Below are 15960 nucleotides of genomic sequence, written 5' to 3' on the forward strand. Positions count from 1 at the left end.
TATACTGCGCCTAAATTTGTGCCCCCCCTCTCTTTTTTACCCTTTCTGTAGTGCAGGACTGCAGGGGAGAGCCAGGGAGTGATCCTTCCAGCGGAGCTGTGAGGGAAAATGGCGCCAGTGTGCTGAGGGAGATAGCCCCGCCCCTTTTTCGGCGGGCTTTTTCCTGCAATTTTAAGATTTCTGGCAGGGGTTAATATACACCTATATAGCCTCTGGGGCTATATATGGTGTCAGTTTGCCAGCCAAGGTGTTATTTATTGCTGCTCAGGGCGCCCCCCCCCCAGCGCCCTGCACCCAGTGACCGCAGTGTGTGGTGTGCATGAGGAGCAATGGCGCACAGCTGCAGTGCTGTGCGCTACCTTGGAGAAGACAGAAGTCTTCAGCCGCCGATTTTCCGGACCTTCTTGCTTCTGGCTCTGTAAGGGGGACGGCGGCGTGGCTCCGGGAACGGATGACGAGGTCGGGTCCTGTGTGCGATCCCTCTGGAGCTAATGGTGTCCAGTAGCCTAAGAAGCCAAAGCTACCACCACTTAGGTAGGTTCGCTTCTTCTCCCCTTAGTCCCTCGGTGCAGTGAGCCTGTTGCCAGCAGGTCTCACTGTAAAATAAAAAACCTAAATTATACTTTCTTTCTAGGAGCTCAGGAGAGCCCCTAGTGTGCATCCAGCTCAGCCGGGCACAGAAATCTAACTGGGGCTTGGAGGAGGGTCATAGGGGGAGGAGCCAGTGCACACCAGATAGTCCTAATTCTTTCTTTAGATGTGCCTAGTCTCCTGCGGAGCCGTCTATTCCCCATGGTCCTTACGGAGTTCCCAGCATCCACTAGGACGTCAGAGAAATACAGAAATGTTGGCCCTCTGAAAAGTATTGGTTTGGGCCCCTTTTGCATATATTACTGCCTCAATGCGGCGTGGCATGGATTCTATAAGCCTGTGGCACTGCTGAGGTGTTATGGAAGACCAGGATGCTTCAATAGCGGCCTTGAGCTCTTCTGCATTGTTCGGTCTCATGTCTGTCATCTTCCTCTTGGAAATGCCCCATAGATTCTCTTTTTTCTTTAGCCCAGGTAAGACACTTCTGATGTTGTTTGTTGTTCAGGAGCGGCTTGACAATAGAAATACAACATTTGAAGCCCATGTCCAGGATCAGTCTGTGTGTGGCAGCTCTTGAAGCACTAACTTCAGCCTCAGTCCAATCCTTGTGAAGCTCCCCCACACTTTTGAATGGCCTTTTCCAGACAAGAAAAAAAAAAAGAACTGGTCTGTTGGCTCAGTGGTCCAAAGTCCTCTTTTCTGATGAGAGCAAGCATCTCATGTGAAAACCAAGTACCCAGAGTCAACATAACCATCTACCTGGACATTTTAGAGCATTTCATATTTCTTTCAGCAGACAAGCTTTATGGAGATGCAAACTTCATTTTCCAGCAGGACTTGGCACCTGCCCACACTGCCAAAAGTACCAAAACCTGATTCAATGACCGTGGGATTACTGTGCTGGATTGGCCAGCAAACTCGCATGACCTGAACCCCATAGAGAATCTATAGGGCATTGCCAAGAGAAACATGAGACTGAACAATGCAGAAGAGCTGACAGCAGCTATTGAAGCATCCTGGTCTTATAACACCTCAGCAGTGCCACAGGCTGATAGAATCCATACCACGCTGCATTGAGGCAGTAATTCATGCAAAAGGGGCCCAAAGCAAGTACTGAGTATGATTATACTTTTCAGAGGGCTGACATTTCTGTATTTAAAATCTTTTATTGATTTTATGTAATATTCTAATTTTCTGAGATTTTGGATTTGGGGTTATCTTAAGATGTAAATCATCAACATGATAAATAAAGGCTTGAAATATCTCACTTCGCATGTAATGAGTCTATATACAGTAACATATTAGTTTCACCTTTTAAGTTGAATTACTGAAATAAATAAAACTTTTGCACGATATTCTAATTTTCTGAGTTTCACCTGTAATGAAACTGCAATGGGCACTAAATTTAACTACAGACACCACAGTGGCTGGTAGGAAATAGCGCTGTATAACCTGGCTCCTGGGATTCAAGCCTCCTCCTATGGCACCAGATGCTACAATGGACCCATTTCATACACTAATGGTCTTAACCAGAGACTGTACCTACAAGCTCAGATATTTTAGATCTACTCTTAGTGTTTCAATGAGAGAAACTCTGGAGGGGGGCAGTGGAGAGATGAAAACTGGATATCCCTTCACTGGAGTCATATGACTGTGTTTTGGATAATATTACTGCAGCCTTCCGTTTTCTCCACTCGGCCACTCTACAGGAGGTTCACCTGAAGACCCTTCAGAGGGTATATATTGCTCCTAATCAGCGAGCACACATGGTCCCAAGTGAAACTGGATGTGTGTATATATAGATATAGATATATATATATATATATAGATATAGATATATATATATATAAAAATATATATATATATTAGGATTTTGGTACTTACCGATAAATCCCTTTCTCCGATTCCACAGGGGCCACTGGAGCGTAGTTACAATGGAGAATAGTAGGCAGTAATTGGGAGCTGGCACTTTAAAAAAACTCTAACCCTGTGGCTAGCTCCTCCCCTACTATCTCCCCTCCAAGCCAGTCTACGTAAAACTGTGCCCAAGGAGAGCTGTAATAAATAAAACCTTAAGGTAGAGGAGGTTATTGACGTCTGGTCAACCAGGATAACCCAAACTAACCCTGGAATAGAACCTAACAATAAACAGGCTAACCTGAACTCAACAAGCGGTCATTTATTGAACCGCAAACCGTTAAGCAAAAAACAACAAGGAGGAACAACGCTGGGCGGGCGTCCAGTGGCCCCTGTGGAATCGGAGAAAGGGATTTATCGGTAAGTACCAAAATCCTAATTTCTCCTTCATCCACTAGGGGCCACTGGAGCGTAGTTACAATGGGGACGTCCCAGAGCTCCCAGAACGGGTGGGAGAGCGCTGAGAGTCCTGTAAAACCGCTCGGCCAAACTGAGATGCAGAGGCCGCAAAAGTGTCAAACTTGTAGAATTTGACAAACGTATGACGGCCGGACCAAGTAGCCGCCCGACATAAAGTAGTCATAGAGACCCCCCGGGCAGCCGCCCAAGAAGGTCCTACAGAGCGTGTGGAGTGTGCTGAAATGGAAGATGGAGGTTCCCGAGAAGCCGCCAAATAAGCTTGTCTGATGGTCAGTCGAATCCATCGAGACAAGGTTTGCTTAGAGGCCGGCCAACCACGGCGGGTAGCGTCGTACAGAACAAATAAGGAATCAGACTTCAGAATAGCTGAAGTCCTATCCACATAGATCTTGAGCGCTCTTACAACGTCCAATGATCTCGCATCCGGAGAGTCCACCGAGAGGGCCGGGACGACAAGCGGCTGATTGATGTGAAAATCAGACACCACTTTAGGTAGAAAGGACATACGAGTACGAAGCTCGGCCCTATCCGCATGAAACACCAGGTAAGGAGACCTGCAAGAGAGAGCCCCCAGTTCCGACACCCGTCTAGCTGAAGCCAGCGCCAGGAGAAGAACCACCTTCCAGGTGAGATATTTTATCTCTACTGATTCCAGGGGCTCAAACAATGAAGACTGCAGAAAAGACAGGACAAGAATGAGGTCCCATGGCGCTGTCGGAGGTCGGAAGGGAGGCTGTATTCGAAGAACCCCTTGAAAGAAGGTCTGAACCTCAGGCAGCAAGGCTAACCTTTTCTGGAAGTAAACCGAAAGAGCAGAGACCTGCACTTTTAGTGAGCCCAGTCTTAGGCCTGCTGAAAAACCCGCCTGCAAAAAACGGCGAAGACGGGCTAAGCTATACACGGAAGGAGAAAATTCTCGACATTCACACTATGCTACATAAGCCTTCCAAATGCGGTAGTAGTGAGAAGATGTAACTGACTTTCTAGCCCGAAGCATAGTAGGTATAACTGTACGAGGAATCCCCTTCCTTGTCAAGATGGCTTTCTCAACAGCCACGCCGTCAAACGTAGCCTGCGTAAGTCTGGATAAAGAAAAGGACCCTGTTGTAGAAGGTCGTCTCGTAGTGGTAGGGTCCAAGGCTCGGCCACCGACAACAGATGTAGAGTGGAGTACCAAACCCTGCGTGGCCAATCCGGAGCCACTAGGAGAACCAGAGCGTCTTCCCTCTTGATGCGTTGCAGAACCTTCGGCAACAGCGGGAAAGGAGGAAAGAGGTAGACGAACCGGAAATTCCAAGGAGCCGTGAGGGCATCCACGGCCGCCGCCGCCGCCGGGTCCCTTGTCCGAGAGTAATAAAGAGGCAACTGATGGTTCAGGCGGGATGCCATGAGGTCGATCTGTGGTTTTCCCCACCGACGTACCAGTTGCCAAAACACCTGGGGATGTAGCGACCACTCTCCCGGGTGCATGTCCTGTCGGCTTAGATAGTCGGCTTCCCAATTGCCCACCCCCGGAAAGAATATTGCCGAGAAGGACAGAGCATACTTCTCCGCCCAGAGAAGGATTTTGGTGACTTCCCTCATCGCTGCACGGCTGCGAGTGCCGCCCTGACGGTTGATGTACGCTACCGCCGTGGCGTTGTCGGACTGAACTCTGACCGCTCGACCTCGCAGGAGGTGATGTGCCTGCAGCAGGGCGTTGTACACCGCCCTTAGTTCGAGAATGTTTATGGGGAGAGCGGATTCGTGGATTGACCAGCGCCCCTGAAACTGATGTCCCAGGGTCACTGCCCCCCAGCCTCGCAGACTGGCGTCCGTGGTGAGGAGAGTCCAATCCCATATGCCGAACCGTCTTCCTTCCAACAGATGGGTCGACTGGAGCCACCAGAGCAGCGATGACCGTGCCTTTGGAGATAGCGTCACCCGCTGATGAAGGAACAGATGAGATCCTGACCACTGATTTAGAAGACACAGCTGAAACGGTCGAGAGTGGAAGCGACCGTACGGAAGAGCTTCGAACGCTGCTACCATCTTTCCCAGCAGGCGAATGCACAGATATACTGACACCCGACGGTGCTGAAGGACCAATCTTACCAGTGTCTGCAGAGACAGTATCTTGTCCCGTGGAAGGAAAACCCTCTGATGGACTGTGTCGAGAATCATTCCCAGAAACAACAGCCGTTGTGAGGGGCATAAGTGAGACTTCGGAAAATTCAGGACCCACCCGTGTCGGATCAGAAGGTCCTGTGTCATCCGGATATTCTGAAGTAACCCTTCTGCTGAGCTTGCTTTTATTAGCAGATCGTCCAGATAGGGAACAATTGTCACACCCTGCTTCCGAAGTAGAGCCATCATGACCGCCATGACCTTTGTGAACACTCTGGGAGCAGAAGAGAGACCGAAAGGAAGGGCCTGGAACTGTAAATGAGCGTCCTGTATTGCGAACCGGAGAAAAGCCTGATGAGGAGGCCAAATGGGAACATGTAAGTATGCGTCCTTGATGTCTAAGGATGCCAGAAACTCGTCTTTTTCCAACCCCGCAATAACAGACTGGAGGGACTCCATCTTGAACTTGAATACCTTCAAATACGGATTGAGATCTTTCAAGTTCAGGATTGGTCTGACTGAGCCGTCCAGCTTCGGTACTAGAAACAGGCTTGAGTAATAGCCCTGTTTCCGATGATGCGAGGGAACAGGGATCACAACCCTTGCAGACAGAAGCTTCTGGACCGCGGCTTGTAAGGCAACTCCCCGGTTGTCGGAAACTGGCAAACCCGTGGTAAAGAACCGCTGGGGTGGTTGTTCCTGAAAAACGAGCTTGTAACCGCAAGTGATGAGATCCCGGACCCAAGCATCTGGGCAGGACTGTATCCAGACCTCATTGAAATCCCACAAACGAGCTCCCACCCTGTGATCTCCCAGGTGGGAGGGAGGCCCGTCATGCGGTGGCAGTGGTAGAAGACTTAACATCTGACTGGGCTGAGGCTGCGAAACCTCTACCCCTGCCGCCGCCTCTACCTCTATGGCCACGGAAGGTAGAAGCTCCACCCCTGGCCTGTCCTCGAAACCTGGAAGGTGCACGAAAGGATCAAAAAGAGGGACCCCTATATGGTCTGCGAGTGGCTGGAGCAGCAGAAGGAAGATAAGCCGACCTACCCCCCGTGGCCGTAGAGATCCAGGCATCCAGATCCTTACCAAACAGAAACTCACCCGTAAAGGGCAACGCCTCTGCCGCCCTTTTGGATTCCGTATCCGCATGCCAATGCCGGAGCCATAGCGCTCTGCGGGCCGCAATTGTTAAAGCAGAAATTCTAGCTCCGAGAACACCTATGTCCTTGGACGCTTCGCAAAGATAAAGGGCTGATTCACGGATGTGTTCTGCCAACTCTATCAATTGATCCGCCGGTAATTCGTCACGAATTCCAGAGGACAATTGTTCCGCCCAAGCTTCGATCGCCTTGTTGACCCAACAACCTACCTGCGCCGGGCGATGTAAAACCCCTGCCGCAGAGTAAATATTCTTTAAGGTAGACTCCAACTTCCTATCTGACGCCTCCTTAAGTGAAGTTGCCCCCGGAACAGGCAGGACCGTCTTTTTGGACAGATGAGACACCGAAGGATCCACGATCGGAGAGGTCTCATAGCGCGTTCTGCTACCTGCGGGAAAAGGATAGGAAGACATTTTTCTTGATACCTGAAATTTCGCATCTGGATGCTTCCAGGCTGTTGTTATAAGCGCATCCAGCTCCTCCGAAACTGGAAAAGTCACCGGCAGGTATTGGTCGGTGCCAAACCTTGAAGGGCGTAAGGTGTCTTCCGTCTGCTCCACCTGTAAGACTGAGCGAATAGCAGTAATAAGAGCCTCTATACCCTGAGCTACTGGTTCAGAGTCCTCATATACCTGATCGTCAGTATCCTGGATATCCACATCCTATATATCCTGTACATCTAACCCCGCCTCATCTAATTGAGGCATATCATCAAAGTCCTGTAACACAGAGGCTAGCAATCTCTTTTTTGCAGCCTGTTGGGGGGGGGGGGGGGGGGGGGCTAAAGGACGGGGCTTGGGAAGGGATTACAGCCCTGGAAAGCCCTTCCACTGACTTTGCCAATGAGACTGCCCATGCAGGTTCTGGCGCCGGTACCGGGACAAGCTGTCGGAACCGGGCCGCCTCTCTATCTTCCCGAGAGGCTTTAAGTTCCCCAGTCAGCAGGGACATCACCTATGTGAGTTGTGTCGTCCATGTCGGGGGGCTCTGGGGTTCTGAGGAGGGCTGAGCCGATGGCTGTGACTCCTCACCTAAAACCTGACCCTGCTTTTGTGTTGCCTTGGAGCCTTTGGTGGCCATGGCAGCACCTAAACTTTATACCCTTCCCCCACAGGAAAACAGCTATAGGCAGAATGGGAGGGAGGGGAGTGAAGCAGGGAAAAGAATGTAGCCACAGCAGCCCGATCTGTCCTGCACGATACTGTGTGCAGTAACAGGCTGCAATAAACAAATAGTGTACCTGCAGTGCCCCCGAGTGCCCCCCTTCCCCACTGTAACTGCTCGTTGTGTGGTCACGTGGCCTCCGTCCCGCGCTGCGGCAGACAGGAAAATGACGGGTCCCCAGCGCGCTCTACTTCCGGGCGCGCAGAGCGGGACTAAGCCCCGCCACCCTCCTCGACGGCGCCAAATTCAAAGTTGCCGTGTCTTATGCCGGATCCCTGTAGCGGCTCTGTGAGCCGCGCTGGCGGGGATCCGAGCAGGGAGGAGGGCGGGCGAGCGAGCGGGAGCGCGGCACTGCGCTGTTACTTTTACTTTTAAAATAAATATTAAATAAAAATGATTAATAATAATTAATAATCCGAGGGGAGGGGGGGATTGGGGGGGTTGTTTGGGTGCTGAAGGGGTGTTCTGTCACTGTCCCCCTGTCAGTCAGTCACCAATAATAAAATTAATTCTTCAAAACCCCCCTGTCACCCCAACACTCTGGGGGGAAGTGGGGGAAATACACACACTCGCCTTTCAGTGGTGGAGGGTGGCCCCGACACACGCAGCGGTGTCCGGCCGCAGATACTCACCGCTGCCGTGCTGCCGGATGGAGTGGTCCCGACACGCGCCGCACGCAGCGGTGTCCGCCAACTCAGGAGAGCTCAGTGTCTCCCTCAGCCGGGGCCCATCCCGAGCCGCACGCAGCTGCGATGGGACCCCGCCGGCAGCTCCCATGGTGCAGACTGGCAGTGGCAGAGCTGCCAGTCTGTGCGTGTGTGTAAAGAAAAATAAAATAATAAAGAAAAAAGGAAAAATTTTCTTCAGCTAAACCCAAGTGAACCAGCTCCCTTGGGCACTAAACTAAGACTGGCTTGGAGGGGAGATAGTAGGGGAGAAGCTAGCCACAGGGTTAGAGTTTTTTTTAAAGTGCCAGCTCCCAATTACTGCCTACTATTCTCCATTGTAACTACCCTCCAGTGGCCCCTAGTGGATGAAGGAGAAATATATATATATATATATATATAGAGCTGAACTGGAACCCAAGTACTGGTGCTTAGTGGACCTGGCATTAACCCACTAGAACCCTTAGATCCCATTGCTAGGGATTATACCTCCCCCCTCCACTTGTCCTATAAACGTGGGTGGTGAGTGTAAGCCCCCCCAGCCCCCCATTGTAAGCCCTGGACTGGAGCTGACGGCCCGCAGCACAGAGAGAGAGCTGTCCCTGATAATGAGCAGGGAGAGACGAGCCGCTGCAGCCGTGGAGCTGTCCGCGTCTCCCTTACCTGCCGTGATGCTGCGGGCCTGTGGGGGAGTGGCGGCGGCCAGCAGCAGCGTGACTGTGCTGTCTGCGGCCGTACATGAGGGTGAGCCGCGAAAGCCCCGGCGCTGTCCGCGGCTCTCCCCCTTCTGCATACAGAGCCACCGTTCGCGGCTCTACAGTTCTGGCAGGTAGCACTAGCAGAAGCTAACCGCGGGTGAGAGGGGGGAAACGGCGCTGGAGAGCGGGCGCCGGGGAGCAGTCGGCCGGGAACAGCGGCGGCTGCTGTGCAGTCCGCGGCTGGGCAGGCAGGAGGAGGAACAGTGGTACGGGGGGGAGCAGTGAGGATCCACAAGCCTGTTCTGCCACAGCAGTACACATAGACCCAGACCCAAGCTTCTTTGTAAGCTGGGAAGGGCTGTGGATAAAAAATGAAAAATTAATAAAAAAATATTTTTTTTAAATATATCTGGAAGCGTCCAGTATGTGCTTCCCATGAGGCACATAAAAAACACTGAGGTACTCGGGAGTATGGAGGCGGGAACAGGAGGTTACACATTTAAATATTCAAATGTGCCTTCCCTGCTAATGCACCATCCATATCCCAAGAGTACTCCAGTGACCCCTAGTGGATGAAAAAGAAATGGTGTGTGTGTGTATGTGTATATGTGTGTGTGTGTGTGTGTATATATATGTGTGTGTGTGTGTATATATATATGTGTGTGTGTGTGTGTGTGTGTGTGTGTGTGTGTGTGTGTGTGTGTGTGTGTGTGTGTGTGTGTGTGTGTATATATATATATATATATATATATATATATATATATATATATATATATTTTTTTTTTTTTTTTAGGATTTTAGTACCTACCGGTAAATCCTCTTCTCCTAGTCCGTAGAGGATGCTGGGGACTCCAAAAGGTCCATGGGGTATAGACGAGATCCGCAGGAGCTTGGGCACACTAAAAAGACTTTGACTGGGTGTGAACTGGCTCCTCCCTCTATGCCCCTCCTCCAGACCTCAGTTATAGGAACTGTGCCCAGGAGACACGGACATTTCGAGGAAAGGATTTTTGTTTAAACTAAGGGCGAGAAACCTACCAGCCCACACCACAAACATACCGTACAACCGGAGAATCAGGAAACCAGATAACAGTATGAATTAAACAACAGCAACAAGCTGAATACAATTAAAACACAACCCTCGTGTAAACAAATTTAACCAGTAATAGTACACTGCAAGTAACAGTCCGCACTGTGATGGGCACCCAGCATCCTCTACGGACTAGGAGAAAAGGATTTACCGGTAGGTACTAAAATCCTATTTTCTCTTACGTCCTAGAGGATGCTGGGGACTCCAAAAGGACCATGGGGTCTATACGAAAGCTCCAGAACGGGCGGGAGAATGCGGTCGACTCTGCACCACAGATTGAGCAAACATGAGGTCCTCATCAGCCAGGGTATCAAACTTGTAAAACTTAGCAAAGGTGTTTGAACCCGACCACGTAGCTGCTCGGCAAAGCTGAAGTGCCGAGACCCCTCGGGCAGCCGCCCAAGACGAGCCCACTGTTCTGGTAGAATGGGCCTTTACTGACTTCGGCAACGGTAGCCCAGCCGAAGAATGAGCTTGCTGAATCGTACTACAAATCCAGCGTGCAATAGTTTGCTTAGAAGCAGGATTTCCAATCTTGTTGGAAGCATACAGGACAAACAAAGACTCAGTTTTCCTGGTAAGAGCTGTTCTGGCGACATAAATTTTCAAAAACTCTTACAACATCAAGAGACTTTGGAACCGCCACAGCATCTGTAGCCACAGGAACCACAATAGGTTGATTAATGTAAAACGAAGAAACCACCTTCGGCAGAAATTGTTGACGAGTCCTCAATTCTGCTCTATCTGAATGGAAGATCAAATATGGACTCTTGTGAGATAAGGCCGCCAACTCTGACACTCGCCTGGCAGATGCCAGAGCCAACAGCATGACCACCTTCCAAGTGAGAAACTTTAACTCCACCTTACGCAAAGGTTCAAACCAGGAACACATAAGAAACTGCAAGACCACTTCAAGATCCCACGGCGCCACAAAAGGAGGATGGATATGCAGCACTCCCTTCACAAAAGTCTGCACCTCTGGAAGGATGGCCAATTCCTTTTGAAAGAAAATAGATAAAGCCAAAATCTGTACTTTGATGGAGCCCAATTTCAGGCCTGCATCGACGCCTGCCTGCAAAAAATGGAGAAAACGACCCAAGTGAAACTTCTCAGCGGGAGCAGTTTTGGTCTCGCACCACGAAACATACTTTCTCCAAATACGGTGATAATGTTTCGCCGTAACCTCCTTCCTAGCCTTAAGGAGAGTGGGGGTGACCTCCCCAGGAATACCTTTTCGAGCTAAGATTTGGCGCAGCCGCGGTAAGTCTGGAAACATGCATGGCCCCTGCAGTAACAGGTCCTCTCTTAGAGGAAGCGGCCAAGAATCTTCCACTAGTAATTCCTGAAGATCCGGATACCAGGCCCTGCGTGGCCAGTCTGGAACGACGAGAATCGCCTGAACCCTTGCTCGTCGTATGATCCCCAGCACCTTTGGAATGAGAGGAAGCGGAGGGAACACGTACACAGACTGAAACACCCACGGAGTCACCAGGGCGTCCACTGCACTGGCTTGGAGGTCCCTTGACCTGGAACAATACCTCGGAAGCTTCTTGTTGAGGCGAGACGCCATCATGTCTATCAGAGGAATTCCCCAACACTTCGTCATTTCTGCAAATACCTCTTGGTGAAGAGCCCACTCTCCCGGATGGAGATAGTGTCTGCTGAGGAAGTCTGCTTCCCAGTTGTCCACGCCCGGGAGGAAGACTGCTGACAGAGTGCTCACGTGCTGTTCCGCCCAGCGAAGGATTCTTGTGGCCTCCACCATAGCCGCCCTGCTCCTTGTTCCGCCTTGACGGTTTACATGCGCCACTGCTGTCATGTTGTCCGACTGGATCAGGACAGGGCGACCCTGAAGAAGACTCTTTGCTTGTAGCAGGCCGTTGTAAATGGCTCTTAACTCGAGAACATTTATGTGGAGACAAGATTCATGGCTTGACCATTTCCCCTGGACATTTAGTCCTTTGGTGACTGCGCCCCAGCCTCGGAGACTTGCATCTGTTGTCAGTAGGACCCAGTCCTGGATTCCGAATCGGCGCCCTTCTAGAAGGTGAGAGCTTTGCAGCCACCACAGGAGAGAAATCCTGGCCCTGGAAGATAGACTTATTTTCCGGTGCATGTGCAGGCGAGACCCGGACCATTTGCTCAGCAGATCCCACTGAAACACCCTGGCATGGAACCTTCCAATGGAATGGCTTCGTACGCCGCAACCATCTTCTCCAGAACCAGAGTACATTGATGAATCGACACACTTGTCGGCCTCAGAAGCTCCCTGACCATTGTCTGTAATTCCAGAGCTTTGTCTTCCGGAAGAAACACTCTCTGTAACTCCGTGTCTAGAATCATGCCCAGAAAAGGCAGCCGAATGGCCGGAATCAACTGAGACTTTGGCAAATTTAGAACCCAACCGAGTTGTCGCAGAACCGACAGAGACAGATCCACATTACTTAACAATTGTTCCTTGGACCTCGCCTTTATCAGGAGATCGTCCAAGTATGGGATAATTGTAACTCCTTGTTTGCGAAGGAGAACCATCATTTCCGCCATGACTTTGGTGAAAATCCTCCGGGGCGTGGAAAGCCCAAACGGCAAAGTCTGAAATTGGTAATGACAATCCTGTACCGCAAATCTGAGGAAGGCCTGATGCGGAGGATATATCGGGACGTGTAAGTAGGCATCCTTTATGTCGACTGACGCCATAAAATCCCCCCCTTCTAGGCTGGAGATCACAGCTCGAAGAGATTCCATCTTGAACTTGAAAACTTTCAAGTATGGATTGAGGGATTTTAGGTTCAGAACCGGTCTGACCGAACCGTCCGGCTTCGGTACAACAAAGAGGCTCGAGTAGAACCCCTCCCCCCGTTGGGACGGGGGAACGGGAACAATGACCCTCTGTTGACACAACTTTTGTATCGCTGCATTCACCACCTCCCTGTCCGGAAGAGAGACTGGCAAGACTGAAATGAAAAAGTGGCGAGGGGGCATCTCCTGAAACTCCAGCCTGAATCCCTGAGACACTATGTCTAGGACCCAAGGATCCAGGCCTGATTGAACCCAGACATGACTGAAGATCCGCAGATGGCCCCCCACCGGCCCGGACTCCCTCAGGGGAGCCCCAGCGTCATGCGGTGGACTTGGTAGAGGAGGGGGAGGACTTTTGGTCCTGGGCGGCTGACACTGCAGGCGACTTTCTTCCCCTTTCTCTACCCTTTGAAGTGAGAAAGGACGAGCCTTTTCCTTGCTTGTATTTATTGGGGCGAAAGGATTGCATCTGCTGATGGGGTGCCTTTTTCTGTTGTGTGAGAACATAAGGAAGAAAAGATGACTTACCCGCAGTCGTGGTAGACACCAGGTCAGCCAGGCCATCACCAAGCAAGACACTACCTTTGAAGGGAAGAGCTTCCATATTGTTCTTGGAGTCGGCATCAGCATTCCATTGATGGATCCACAGCGCCCTCCTGGCTGAGATTGCCATGGCATTGGCTCTTGATCCCTAGAGACCAACATCCCTCGCCGCATCCTTCAGGTAATCTGCAGCGTCCTTGATATAACCAAGAGTCAAAAGAATATTATCTTTATCAAGGGTATCCATATCAGAAGCTAAATTATCAGCCCATTTAACAATAGCACTACTCACCCATACTGACGCCACAGCAGGTCTGAGTAATGCACCCGTATTAACGAAAATGGCCTTCAAAGACGTCTCCAGCTTGCGATCCGTCGGATCCTTGAGAGCTGCCGTGTAAGGAGACGGAAGCGCCACCTTCTTAGACAAACGGGATAGAGCCTTGTCGACATTCGGAGACGACGCCCATTTTTCCATGTCATCAGAGGGAAAAGGATACGCCATGAAAATCCTCTTGGGAATCTGCCACCTCTTATCTGGTGACTCCCAAGTCTTTTCACAAAGAGCATTCATTTCATGAGAGGGGGGAAATTTTACCTCAGGCCTTTTCCCTTTAAATAAACAAATCCTTGTTTCCTGCACCGCAGTTTCATCAGAGATACGTAAAACATCTTTAATAGTCACAATCATGTACTGAATACTCTTAACTAGCCTTGGGTGTAAAGTAGCCTCATTGAAATCGACATCGGAATCAGAATCCGTGTCGGTATCCATATCTACCATCTGGGTTAACGAACGCTTTTGTGACCCCGACGGGGCCTGCACCTGAGTCAAAGCATCCTCCATGGATTTCCTCCACACTTGTGTCTGAGACTCAGATTTATCCAACCTCTTAGACAATGAGGTCACATTTGCATTAAGTGGACTTAACATAGTAACCAAATCAGGTGTCGGCTGTGTCAATAGAGCCATCTCCAGCCCCGTTTCTGCGCCCCCAGCAACCTCCTCCGGGGAGGAACACTCAGCCTCAGACATGCCGACACGTAGTGCCGACACCCCCACACACACTGCCTCAGCCAGGGGACAGACCCACAAGGAAGCCCGGAGAGAGAACACAGAGGGAGTATGCCAGTTCACACCCCAGCGCCCATATATCACACCAAACCAATATATGACAATAGTGCTGCTCTTAATTAAACTTAAGCACCAAAATATCTGTGCTGTGCCCCCCCCCCCCCGTTTTGCTCCCTTTTACTTGAATGGAGCCTGGAAGTCCCGGGCCAGTCTCATGCAGCGGCTGTGGATGAGAGAAAATGGCGCTGGTGAGCTGTGCGGCTAAGCCCCGCTCCTTCCCGGCGCGCTTAAGTACCGCAAAAATTCTAACGGTTATGCTGGCGGTGGTATAGAAAACGGTGCCCGGGCACCGAAAATGCCTGTCTGCCAGCCCTTTAAGACCCCAGTAACATGCTGCCCAGGACGCTCCCCCCCCCAGTGCCCTGCACCCGCAAGTGCCATTGGTGAAGTGTGTGGGAGCATGGAGCGCAGCACTACCGCTGCGCTGCTACCTCGTTACTGAAGTCTTCTGCCGTCTGATGTCTTCGGATCTTCACATACTCACCCGGCTTCTTTCTTCTGGTTTCTGTGAGGGGGGTGACGGCGCGGCTCCAGGAACAAGCAGCTAGGCGAACCAAGTGATCGAACCCTCTGGAGCTAATGGTGTCCAGTAGCCTAAGAAGCAGAGCCCTTAACTAAGTAGAAGTAGGTCTGACTTCTCTCCCCTCAGTCCCACGATGCAGGGAGCCTGTAGCCAGCAGGTCTCCCTGAAAATAAAAAACCTAACAAAAGTATTTTCTAGAGAAACTCAGTAGAGCTCCCCTAGTGTGTGTCCAGTCACTCCTGGGCACAAAGTCTAACTGAGGTCTGGAGGAGAGGCATAGAGGGAGGAGCCAGTTCACACCCAGTCAAAGTCTTTTCAGTGTGCCCAAGCTCCTGCGGATCCCGTCTATACCCCATGGTCCTTTTGGAGTCCCCAGCATCCTCTAGGACGTAAGAGAAATAAATATATATATATATAGCAAACAGTTACAGCCGGCACTCCAAAAGCATCAGTCCATTACCTGCTCCGGTGCCCTCCCTCAGTCAGCATGACTGCAAATAGACAGGAATCACGGCGGCACTCAGGAGACTGTTATACTTGCAGTAAGTTTTATTGCCAAATGTGCATCCAACACATGTTTCGGGACACAGCCCGTCGTCAGGGACGACGGGCTGTGTCCCGAAACATGTGTTGGATGCACATTTGGCAATAAAACTTACTGCAAGTATAACAGTCTCCTGAGCGCCGCCGTGATTCCTGTCTATATATATATATATATATATATATATATATATATATATAAAACCAGCCTCCTGGGAGAGGTATATAGGGAGACTGAACCCAGCATTCTCAGAAACCTGTACGGAGGTGAAAATGGCTGCAGTCTGTCTCAGATGCGGAGGAGGGTGAGGGAGGAGCAGCTCACTGGCAGGAAGAGAGGCCACAGGGAGAGGGCTGTCCTCTCCTATGTGGACATAACCAGGTGTCCCTGCGCCAGTAACCATGTGCACCGGTGGTCTAGTCCCAGACGAATCAGGCAGGTGTCCACTTCAGCACCTCCGGTCTGTCTGGAGGTGCTGTGTTTTGCAGGACTGCTGCAAAACACAGGATCCCGAAAGCAAGAGCCGGCCTTACTAGCCCCTGGATGTTCCAGTTGCAGTCCGGGACATCGCCGTGGGACCCTGCTAGCTAGGTCTCCAGGCGCCC

General features: G+C 50.8%; 1 protein-coding gene across 2 annotated transcripts in view; it reads right to left on the reverse strand.

Annotated features, from left to right (window-relative positions):
* Positions 1-15960, reverse strand: part of RBL1 (RB transcriptional corepressor like 1) — a 436431-nt gene that overhangs the window by 127482 nt on the left and 292989 nt on the right. The window lies entirely within an intron of this gene.

Source organism: Pseudophryne corroboree, chromosome 3, assembly GCF_028390025.1.
Source record: "Pseudophryne corroboree isolate aPseCor3 chromosome 3, aPseCor3.hap2, whole genome shotgun sequence".
In the NCBI taxonomy this organism is placed as follows: domain Eukaryota; kingdom Metazoa; phylum Chordata; class Amphibia; order Anura; family Myobatrachidae; genus Pseudophryne; species Pseudophryne corroboree.